Below are 12,391 nucleotides of genomic sequence, written 5' to 3'. Positions count from 1 at the left end.
AAGCAACACATTCAACTCTCTGCAGCTGTTTTTCTGCCTTCAGAGACCTTAATTTTCTCTACATGGACCTCACATTAGTCACAACCACGTTGGACCTTTCAACTCCCACTCCATTTTTAGTTTTGAGTTCTAAAAGTTTTGGGACTTAAGTCCCAGAAACTCAAAGTAACTTAACTCAAAGGACATATATTTTATTTCAAAGTCAATTTCACACTGTAGGAGTTGTTCATGTACACTCACTCTGCTGTGTCTTATCTTTTTCCATTACCCTCTCCTCTAGAAATTCAATTTTTCTTCAGCTGGGTAACCTACACATCCTTCAGCTGCTGGGAAAGGTAATTTCTCCTTTTCTTTTGCCCACGACACCCAGCACACCATGACAGAACTGCTGTGGTCCCCAGCTACATCAAGTTACCTTTAGTGTCACTCTGGGCTGTCTCACCTGAACATCCCTGCACGATGCTCTGCTGGCCATTGGTCCTTGTGCCTCTCCAGCTCCCAATGAAAAGACCAATTCCTTGCTTGGCCACTCTGCTGCCTTTCTCCAAAGGGTGAAAACAAAGCACAAATGCTGGTGTGGGGGTTCTGAATTCCCCCACCCACCCAAAAAATGGTTTACAGGGGTAGGCAACTTGATGTCACAGGGGGCAGAGAAGGGAGTCAGGGTTTTCTCACTATAACTCAATTCTCCAGTTGCCAAGAACCAGCATTCATGGTGACCTCACAAACTGGACCAGCTGAGGAGCAAAAACTCCAGCCCCTCAAATCTGCACGCCCAAAAAGATGCCAAACACCACAAGGTTGTAGCTCCTTTTTCAGCCTCATGTAGATCTTGTGAGATGTGCAGCACCCTTCATTTGCACTGAGGGCTCTGCACACCCCAGGAGCACAAATTCCCACAAGCAAAACACAGCCAGTGCAAATCCTGGATGCTTTCTCAAAGCTTTAGACTTTCTGAACTTACACAGTCTGAACCCTCACCTGCCCTCTGGGATGGGAATTCAATGTTCAGGAATGGGTAATTACTGCCTGGATAATTCACTCCACTCATAAGCAGCCTCAGTTATCCCCCAGCAACAAGTTAGATAAGGAAGGGACCCACACAAACTGAATTATGCTGGTGGTGACAACCCATGTGCAGCCACAGTGTTTCCAGAGGAGAAATACAGAGAGTGACAGCAGAGGGGCTGCAGGGAAAACAGCAGCAGTTAACAGGGTGATAATTCCATGTCCAGGGTCTGCACTGAAGAAGCTTTTGGGTAAGACCACATATGGATTTCAGCAGCTGAGCAGCCCAAGTCTAGTTTATATGGGACAGGAATAGAGAGTATGTTTTGAAACAAGTATTCAGGCTGAAGCTTTACAGTGCTTTTCCTGGTAGCTCACCTTGTAACAGGGAACCACCACATACCAGGAATTCTTGGTGGCTGGAAAAGATGACCATTATTGAAACACATAAATGGACAAAAAAGCTCATGTGAAGGCAGCCAAACAGCTCTGTGATGATCTTCACTTGTCAATTGCCCAAAACAGACCAATAGTTCCAACTTTATTCATGGAAAAGCCAACATTTCACTTCATTGTCAGGAAAGAAATGCTGCTTGCTTCTCCCCTCCCAAATTTCTCAGGCAGCTCTGCTACAAGTTTAGGGACATTGCACAGTTAAGAGTCCCCAGGACCTATTTACCTGCCACTGCCACCATCCATGACACTGAGTCAGAGGGTCACACTAGACTATTTATATAAAAGGAGCAGCTTTGGAAAGCCTGGTTTAGTCTGCCTGTCTTTAGCTACAAACTACCAGACACAGGTTTCAGAAAGATATGCCAAGAAAGTAAAACCTAACTTGTCAGAAAGGCAGAAACAGATTGCAGAAGGGCAAGCTGGAAACAGGGGAGTTCCCAAGAGGTCTTAGAGTTTGTTGAAAAAAAAAAGTAAAATTTTTCTAGTTTTTCCCTATGTAAGAGGAAAGTACAGTTTGACTGAATTGCAAAGCATAATGATAAGCCAGCATATATGTACATGACTCATTTTCAAATAATTACAAAATGCAAGGAGATACAGAAGACACAATTTAGGACTGTTTTCTTACTCTTAAGACTGAAACAATAGAATCAGGTCTACAGTAGTGTTACAAGACTCAGACAGCCTATATAAGCAGATTTATCTCCAGTTAGGCCTGGTATTTCCCCAAAATCCCATCTGCAGACAACAATTACACATAGGGAAGGCAAATTCTAAGGCTAATGCAAGGCCATACTCCTCGGAGAGCACACAAAGTTGGTGCATGTCTGAAACCTGGGACCACAGCCTGGACTGATCCTGGAGGTGCAGGATCACTGAACATATCACTCAACACGTGCCTGGCAGGCAGTGCTGTGGAAAAGGATTAGGGCCATCCTCAGACACCCAACAGATGCAAGCTCACCAATCTTGTTCTTTCTCTGCATGGCGAGATCAATACTAGAATGCACAGACATTGGAACTGTATGCAGAAGGTGCTAAACAAAAGTGGAGAAGAAATAGAAGAAGCCCCAGGTGATTTAAGGGATAAAACCAAAGTGTCTTCAAGTGAGACTTAAGGATTTAAGTCTATATGAATTATCAGCAAGGATAAAATGTTTGAACAGAGTACCAGGCTAAGTGATGGATTCTCTGTCATCCCCTTAAGTTTTTGCAAGACACTGAACACGGCAGAATCATTGCAGAATGTATTTCTGTCTCCTTTGGCATGCAGGATGTTTTAAAAGACAGCATGAGGATCTTTCTGGCCTTGAAAACAAAATTCTGAGGGCTGTGCTACAGCTGAAGACTGAAATCTAAAGAAAATATTTAATGCTTTAAACAAATAATGTGTTTCTTATTTAAATAAAACCACTTTCAGACACTAAGCATTACGAGTGGGGAAAGCACAAGCATTTAAAAATGCCAAGTCAGCTTGACAGAAATTTTAAGAAATAATTTAATTTCTATGAAATATTTTCTGCTCATTCTCTAATTGAGGAAAATTCATGCGAATGTCAGTCTTGCCTCCTACTAATTATGACCAAAATATTGCCTTTTACTTCCCATCAGTGACACACCAAATACTGGCATTTTTATTTCAAAATTTGTATGTACGGACAAAGTTAACATATCAGTAAAAGGCTGTGGTTAGTTAGGTAAACTCCCCGTGGTAAATTTAGTTATTTCCTGATGTCACAACTTAGTAAGACAGGAAAGCCTTCTGCCAGTCTTCTCGACATACAGCAACTCATTTCAAACCAAGAGGAGATACAAAAAGCTCCCCTTTTGCAATAAAGCAATTAATCACTGACTGCTAACTTTCTTTCCTGCTTTTGTGCCACTTTTTAAAGGAATTCCCCATATTCTCCTTCCAAATGTAGATTTTAGGTATAGCATTAAGTAATTTATTAACATCAAATAAACAATTTCAGTCTATATCTCACAAGGCCATGGCTCTTTGCACATCTTCACATCCTTTTGTCACCCTCAATCCCCTCCCAGTAGTTGTAGAAAATGAAAATATAAAGAAAAAGAAAATGAAAATACATTTAGGACTGTAGCAAAAAAAAATATGTAAAGGAAGTGCAAGGTCAAGAAGTGCAAATATTAAACCCATTACATTAAAAACTGAGAAATGCAATTAAGTTAATCAATCATTCACATTTCATCAATGGGTTTCAATTTGAATTACCTGAGGTACAAGTAAATATTACAAATTTGAGTTTGGAATTTAGCTTTAAAATACAGTTATGCCTTTGAGGCAAACTTTCTGAGTGAGATTCGACAGTGAATAGGATGGGAAAGAGAAAATAATTAATTAAGAGAAAGCAAAAGAATACACAGCAAAGACTTTGTCTGTTGTCTAGTGACTTTCTTATTCTACAAAAAGCTGCCCAAGACCAGAGTGGCCCTTTACTTCTAAAGGTCCCAAAATCCATGCATTGTGAAGCATCATGGACATCCTCAGTAGTAAACATTAACTTTGGATTTAACACAGTCTGGAACCACCCAAAGGGATGAGGAATAAGGCCTCCAAGGTCTCAAAGCCAGCTCTGTCTCCAGAGAAGTCTCATTTTTTTTTTTTTCCAGAACAAGAACAGAGGGACATACTACAAGAACTGAAATTCTTGAGTTCTAATTCGTTCATTAGTGACAACTTTGTAAAAGCACCACATCATATTTTAACCATGTGTCAGCCTCAAAAATCTCTTAAACACGGATGAGATAAAAAGCACAGTTTTATTCATGGCAGAACAGGACAAGTTCTACAGAATTGTGATGAAAATGAATGACCATCTTATGAAGCAAATAATACCAGCCACCAAATATTCACAGCTCAACTAAATGAGAGGCACCCTGAGAAAATTCCAGCTAAGCTGTTTGGATTCTGCACTTTGCAACAGCCACTAAAAGTGGAAACACAAGCACTGAAACACTTGTAGGGTACATTTTGTATCAAGTGTGCACAGTTTAAGCCAACCCAGACCCTATAACATAACAAAAAGGTGTAATTCCCAATCAGTCATCTTATTTTTCCTTTCCAGATACACTGAGCTCCCTTGGGCAGGGAGATCCAGCTCCTCACCACTGACCATCAAATGTAGCCCTGCTGCAGCTGGAGGGGTCAGTGGCCTTCTCTGGAGGGCAAATCAGGAAAAAAAACCCAACTTGGAAACTCAGAATGGCCCTGGAAACCCCAATCATTTTCCACTAGCCAGGGAGGAAACACAGTCAGTGCTCCCTCTAGACTAAGGACAGCCTTTGTGAATGCCCCACCAAAGTCATCAAAGCAAATGTCCTTAAGCTAACACTCCAGCAGGAGAAAATGCTGCCTAAAAGAGGGGCAGAGGGAGGGAAAGCCTTGCCTGACAAAGCAGGAGCATAAAATGGATTTATCAGAGTGGGAGGAAAAGGGTGATAATGAAGAACATTTCAGTGAAACCAGCTTGAGAGAGATTAACATTCAGTGTAAAAAAAAAAAAAAAATTAGAGGAAAAAATCACAGTAAAGTGACTGCCTTGGGAGAGAAAAATGTGCTAGATCTTCAAGGTGCCATGCTGGCCACATGTCTTTACCAGCAGAGCTGGTGGAAAACCCAAGTGACTAAAAGGTAACTGCAATCAGCTTGTAAAATGAGAGAAGCTTCTTCATAAGGGTCTTAGACTAAAACAGCATGGAGACATACGAGACAATTAGAGCAGGCAACAAAACCATCTACGAACTTTAACAAGAAGGCAGAAGTATTTCTTTCCCCGTATAACCAAGAAAACACACAGCTGCCACTCAAGGAAAGTCCTGTGCTATTTCAGAAACATTTGGTCCAAGAGATGAAACTTTTTATCTTCAGACACACTTCTGCATAAAATACCAAATGTAAGGGTTGAAGATCTATAACATTTTCAGAATAAAATATTCCCCAGTTCAAATGTGGAAATTAGATGAACTTATTTTGAACACATGAGCACTGAGGAATAATAGGAAAATAGTCTTCAGCAAGCAAGTAGCAGTCAAAATTCAGATGTAAAACCAGAATCGTGTAACAAGACATTTGCCAAAATTATTTTTAAATGCACTTTTTAAATAAGACCTGTTTAGTTATTCAGCCATTGCATCGTTTGCCTGGCCTTGTTGTTTGGTTCTTTATTCCCTAAACCTTTTGATACATTTTTGTCCTAACCTCTGACTGCATTAAATGTAAAGAGCCTGATGGACATGAAATCTAGGCACACATTCCTCTTTTCCACTGAACAACTTCAACTCTTGCTGCTAATTACAAAATTCTTGCCTGAGTACCACTGCTCACTAAGTTACTTAATGTCTGTGCTTTTTAGAACAGCTACATATTTTTCTAAAACTTCATTTTTTACAACAGACTACTCCCCTGAAACCCCACAGATAAGTTTTATTTAATTCTAACTACCTAAGAATTTTCTATCTCCCCAGGTTTATATAATCCATAGGTTTGATCACCTCCTCACTGTGTTCCAAGATATATTAATTAATGAGACATAAAACACAAGAAAATTTCTGTGGGACAAAACTTTTCTCTATCTTGAATCATTAAAATGAAATAAAACCTAAAGTAATTGTTGAGCCAGTCGTAAATCAGCAATCTATTTAATTAAGTAATCCACCTGGCTTCAAATTCTTATGAGTTTTCTAGGTTTTGCTGAATCAAAGGAGCTACAGCAGACTTCTTGGAAGGACTGCTATCTCCTAAAGGTCTCAAAAGTCATTACAAGTGCTACTTCCACTCTCCTCCATTCCCCAGCCTCAGAAATACAAAGCAATTCTATTTCAGGCTGAGATTTCTAGGTCTGTTTACAGAGGAGCAAGGTGGGGGAAAATGTTTCTTTTCACAGACTTTGTTAAATAAAAGATTCACAAGATATTTTTGCAAGAAATTAATAGAATCATAGAATTGTTTAGGCTGGAAAAACCTTTAAGGCTATCAAGTACAATCATTAAACCAGCACTGCCAATCCACCACTCAAAGATGTCCCCTGTGTCTTAAATATCTGCAGGGACAGTAACTCCATCTCTTCCCTGGGCAGCCTGTTCCAGTGTCTGACCACTCTTGCATGACATTTTTTTTCTAATATCCATTCTAAACCTCCCCTGTGCAACTTGAGGCCATTCCCTCTTGTCACTGCTACCTGGGAGAAGAGACCAACCCCACCTGGCTACAACCTCCCTTTCAGAAAGCATTAAGGTCCCCCTGGCCTTCCTTTTCTTTGGGAGTTAAAATTAAGAAAATTAGGGTTGATGAAGAAGGATGAGGAGACATTGCCCCAGAGCAGCTGTTGTATCTGGATGCTGCAGTTCCTTGAAATGCCACAAACCATCCAACAGGACCCCCCTGCTCAAAAGCATCTTTACCACGGTCAACAAAACCTTTCACCTTTACAGACTGAAAAATTTAACAGGCAAATGCTTGCATGGGAAATCATTTGACAAAACAGAGTTTAAAATGTTGTCAGTTCTTGGCTGGTCTCTGTAAATGATCATTTGAATGTTTATCTGGCAAGGAAAAATATATTAAATTGAATAACCCTCTCAAGGCATTTGCCACAGAGCACACCATCCCTTAGGGTAGGCCAGCTTGCTCTGACTGAACAAACAAAACAAATACTTCTTTAAACTTCATAAAATAACCCAATCTGGGTCAATGGAGATAGCAGTGTTATGTCTATGTGTTTGATATGCTGTTAAATATTCATTCCAATTAGAAATTATTTGTGCATGGGGTAAAGCAACCACAGAGATTATGTTTACATGTGTCAGGAAGCACCAAGATGGATCAAAATTTAAAAAACACCTATAAATTTGATGATTAAAGGCAAAACTGCTGTGAAGCAAAGAAAAAACAAACAGAAAAAACAAAACAAGAAAAGAAGGCATATCTAAAAGTTGAAAAAGCAAATTGGCAATGGTTTCAGGGTCTGAAATTAGAGGACCTGGAATTTCTGTGCATTCTCAGGAGCCAGCAGGATGCAAGGCTGTGGGAGGTGATGTTAGAAGTGCGTCTGTGCCTCGCCACTGGGCTCAGGAGAGACCTGATAAGCAGATTTCTGGTTTGCTTTGGGCCCTGGCTTCCATTGTATCAAAGGTTTCATAAAAGTTTACAACTTTCTTTGTGAGCAACAGAGACTTCATACAACCAAAATCTGAATCAAAGGCAGCATGTGACTTTCATTTTGACTTTGGAATTATTATTATTTTCATTATATAGTGCACAACCTCCTCAATTATCAGGAACACTAAGAACCATCCAGATAAAAACTAACAAGTACAATCAACTATTTGTAAGGCATCAGAGAATAATTATAGTGCTTGACATCCTCCCCCCAGAAAAAGAAAAATACAAGTGTAGTTGATGATAAAAAGGAAAATTTAAAAAAAAGGTATGCAGGCACAAGCTTTATAATACTGAAATAAACAACCTGTTTTCTCAGAGGATCTTGTATTAGAAAAATATAACTTAAATAGTTTCCAAATAACTGATTCCACTCAATTAAAAAGAAAAAAACATACAGCAGTGTCCACTTTCTAAGATAACACTGGAATAAATAATTGCTTGGGAAATATGCTATGGCTGGTGCACCCTCTTAACCACTTAAGACCACACACTACAGTTTAAAGCATGATTTTAAATAGATATGAAAGCCTAACCCTCTATGTTACTAGTAAAGTTCAGTTCCACAGTGCCTGGTAAGAAATTCTTTTTAGGGAACAATCAAACCTTGCTGTTGTCCTGTGCTGACCCAAATCTCCTTTAGTGTCTGACTGCCAGTGGTTCAGCTTCATTACCTCACTATATTAATTAGTGGATAAAGAGAAAACCAAGATTTTTTCCTATACTTTTTCTTTCCTTTAGTATAACATTTCAGGATAGAAAAATAAAATCAAGCAATTACTCTAAGAAGCCTGTTTTGCTATTGTTGAACAAATGGGGAAACTGAAGACCATTCAAAGGAATCATCAAAATAACTGAGCTAATGACAGGACTGATTCTTCTCCCATTCTTGAGAGAGATGAGTGTCTTAGGTGGTAAATAATTAACCTTTTCTTTCAAATAAGCTCTACTGCCTTAATTTTGTAATTCACAAAAACTCCATATAATCTTTTTGTACGATTCTTCATTTTATTTCAGTAAAATCTCTGATTTTACTTTTTTTTCATTAAACAAGAAGAATATTTTAGTCTCATGTTTTAATATGGCTCTCAGCTTAATAGGCAACTATGGAAAACTTTGTGGGACAATCTGAACTTTAGTAGGAAACAGACACTTCCCCATGAAACTCTTAAAAATGGGTTTAGCTGGTACTGTCTTTTCATGTATTTTTATCTTAGTACCACTGGGGAAAAAAAGTGACCTACAAAAAGCTCTAGAAAAATCAGATCTGACAGTAACATATAGAATGGGTACATTCAAAGGCCAGCTCTGACTTAGGGAGCCCAGACTGCTTTGTTTCCCTTGTCAGTCTGTAGCCAGTGTGGACAGACAAAACCTCCTCCAGCAGATAATTCAGAGCAGAAACCAGCTTGGGGTGCTCCTCGTCACCCACTGGGGAAGCTGAATTATTGTTCCAAGCCCAGGAACCCAAGGAGACAAACATTCCTGGGCAGGATTAACCTTTGTTTTCCCTGCACCGTCCACTCCTGTGACTCCTTGTAGGGTGCAGCACGGCGTTTGTGCTGATTCTGTTGTGTTCACACCAAGATCTACCACTGGGAGACTCTTCTTTGATTTCATTTATTACTGGGTTGGAAGGCCACACAATCCTGGTTTCATAACTTCTAAATACTTTTAATATTTAAGTGCCATTCTCATGTCTAATGGTCAAGTTGTTATTTATTCTGAACAAGCTATTCTCTCCAAGCTCTTATTCAGTTCAAGTCTAACAGAGCTTTAGTCCTTCTACATTTGGATAAGGAACAAGCCTAGGTGTAACCTCACAATTTCTATAGGAAAAGAGATTTCATCTTCCGTGTTCAAGACCTGTATTTTTCATTTTATCGTATCGATAAGCATTTTATCCTGAACCAAAATTCTCCAGTTTATTTTTACATATAGGTTTTAAATTCAGTCCATCTGAAGATAAACTGCAAGGGATAACAAGTGTCCAACTTTGAACAAGGACAGATGTACAGCTGAATGCTGATACTTCAAAACAAAGAATCTTAACTCCCTTGCATATGGGCATTAAACTCCACATATCACACAATCATAAAGGCTGAAAAAGACCTCCAAGATCAGAGTCCAACCTTTGGCCAGTCATCACCATATCAACTAAACCACAGCACTAAAATGTGGTATAGTAAAGACTGGGACATTCCTCAAAGAAAATTGAACTTTTTTTGCTTTGGGAAATTACCAGGCCCAAGAAAAAAAAATAAATCTGTCCTTCTCAACATGTTTTTCTCACCAGTATTTCTATTATGTATTTGGAGTGGCATTTGGTCAGCATTTTCTGTACAGGATTGCAATTTTTCTTCATTTTACATATTAATAACCACATTCAATCAGGCCAAAGATAGACCCATCCTTATATTGTGTCTTTAGAGAGCAGAGGTCTGGCAAGAGCACCAGGACAAGAAAAATCCTATGCAGAGATGGACTTTGGGATCCCTCTGCAGCCTTCAGGGACTGGGCTCTGTGTTCTTCTAAGCAAGAGTTGATGCTTTTGCACTGACAGTCCATACCCAGATAATCCTGCAGTATGTGCAGTGGCTCACAGCTAAACTACACACTATGAAAAAAATACCACCTCTTACTTGTTCTGAATCTATCACTTGATAATTTTATTTGATCCCCTCTGGGTCTTGTTCTACAAGAGACACTTAATGAACATTAACATTCCCTGTTCTTTTTTTTTTTTTCCATTACACTCCTATATAGATTTTTATAATTTTCATCTTTAGCTGCTTCTTTGCCAGGCTGAAGGTTCTCAATCTGCTTAATTGCTCTTTATCATCACTGCCACCCATTTCTAGTTCTGTTATCTCCCCCTTTTTCCCCCCTCATTCTTCCTTTAAATCCAGGTCTCAGAACAGCACCCTGAGGTCAAGATAAAAGCACAGGCAGTTTACAAACTGGCATAGCCGACTCTGCTCTGTGAGCCATTTTTCCCACCAATCCCAAACACTTGATCAATGCTTGGATTTGTCATGATAAACTCTCCACATTGCTTCCTTCCATGCTAATAATCTCAACAATGGCAGGATTGTTCTCCTCCACATGCATTACTTCATAGCACCAGCAGCAAGCTTCAACCCCAGTTACTAAGCATCACAAGATCCCTCTTGGGCTCTTCATAATTGGTTTTCATTTATGCTACTCTCATTAACTTAGAATCATTCTGCACTCTCCCTTCCAGGTCACCAATGCATACTGGTGTTAATCTTAGCACAGATCCATGAGTAAGTCTATCCATCCCTTCTGTTAAACAGGACATTTATTCATCTTTTGGCCATCAGTCTAGGATAAAAAAAAAATCCTCTTATGTCAGAGCAGTTTCATTTTGCTCAGCATCTTTGGTGAGTTGCTCTCACAAGACTCCCTGAAACCCCAGTTTACTGCATCAGCTAAATCACACTTACTCACAACCTCAACAGTGCCTTCAAAGAACTCCACCAGACCTGTGAGACTGTTCTGACTCTTTCCTGGTACATCGAACTGTCCATGAATGCTTTAGCTTTCTTCTCCGTGGTATTTACCAGAAAACTGGCTGGTATGAATGCCAGTCAAATGTGTTCTGTTCTTTCCCACAGGCTTTCTGGAAGCCTTTTTAAAATCTGGCATCACCTTTGGCGCCCTCAGCTTCCCTGCTACTGTGAGCACTGCTCTCTCATATGCCTTTGGCTACAGGTGCAATATGCTTCGAGCTCTTTTAGATTTTAGTTATCTATTGGACCACTGGCCATCCCATTTCTGATAGTTTTGAAAGAACTCATGACAAGTTTCTTTGCCTTCTACAAATCACATATCAGGCTTTAACTTGTTTTACTGTATATTTCATGTTTATTTTGCATGAATTTCACCCTTTTAAAATTTTTGAACATGTTTTTACTGAGTATCTTTCTGTTCCCTACATCTTGCTCAACCATGCTAAATATCCCTCAAAACCTTTTTAAAGAGTCAGAGAAGCAGTTTTTAGGAAATGGGCATTTTTTCCTGAGTCTCTCCACAGTGGCTGCGAGCATTTTATTCTCCTGACAGTTCCTCTTAGCAGGAACCCTAATCAGTGTCCTGCTTGATACCTTCTCTATGGCAGATGAGGACTGTCAATAACTCACTGCAGAACTAATCCATCAATCCCTCCATTTTAAATTCCAGTCTTCCAACATTTGCAGAGAAACACTTCCATTTTGGTCTGTCCTTCAGTGCTCCTTGTCTAAATAGGACCTAACTTTTCCAGCAGTCCCTGACTGTTCTCTAGATGACCTTCATCAACTTCTGCCCCACATACTTCAGCCACAGCCAGTGTCACCTTGACCTGTGTGTCTTTCCTGCTTGCCCTCATGCAGAACATTGGGATTACACTGCAGACTGATGCTGCACAGCTCTTTATTCTTCACCTTTTATCCAGCAACTCATGTGTTGCTTCCAGCACTCTTTTGGTAGTCTTCATGTCTCCAGTACTTCTCCACCATGAGAAGACAGCCTAGACCCCTTTTGCTGTAAGCCACTTTGGCACGTGCTTGGAAGGCTTCCAAATGCTCCCTTCCAGCACTGGTTACACTCCACAGCAGGAGATGTCTCTCCATCACCTGGAGCCAGCACCATGCAATGGAATTCTTAGAGCAAAAGGATACTTGGCCATCACCTGACAGCAAGGTCTCATCTACAGGATGAGATTTTTTGGACGCAATTTCAGGGTCA

At 39.8% G+C, this 12,391-nt stretch overlaps 1 long non-coding RNA gene across 2 annotated transcripts in view; it reads right to left on the bottom strand.

Moving 5' to 3' along the window:
• Positions 1–12,391, bottom strand: part of LOC137468213 (uncharacterized) — a 36,333-nt gene that overhangs the window by 18,853 nt on the left and 5,089 nt on the right. The window lies entirely within an intron of this gene.

This window comes from Anomalospiza imberbis, chromosome 2 (assembly GCF_031753505.1).
Source record: "Anomalospiza imberbis isolate Cuckoo-Finch-1a 21T00152 chromosome 2, ASM3175350v1, whole genome shotgun sequence".
Taxonomy (NCBI): Eukaryota; Metazoa; Chordata; class Aves; order Passeriformes; family Viduidae; genus Anomalospiza; species Anomalospiza imberbis.
The sequence above is the reverse complement of the archived record's forward strand: the minus strand, read 5'-3'. Positions and strand labels throughout refer to the sequence as shown.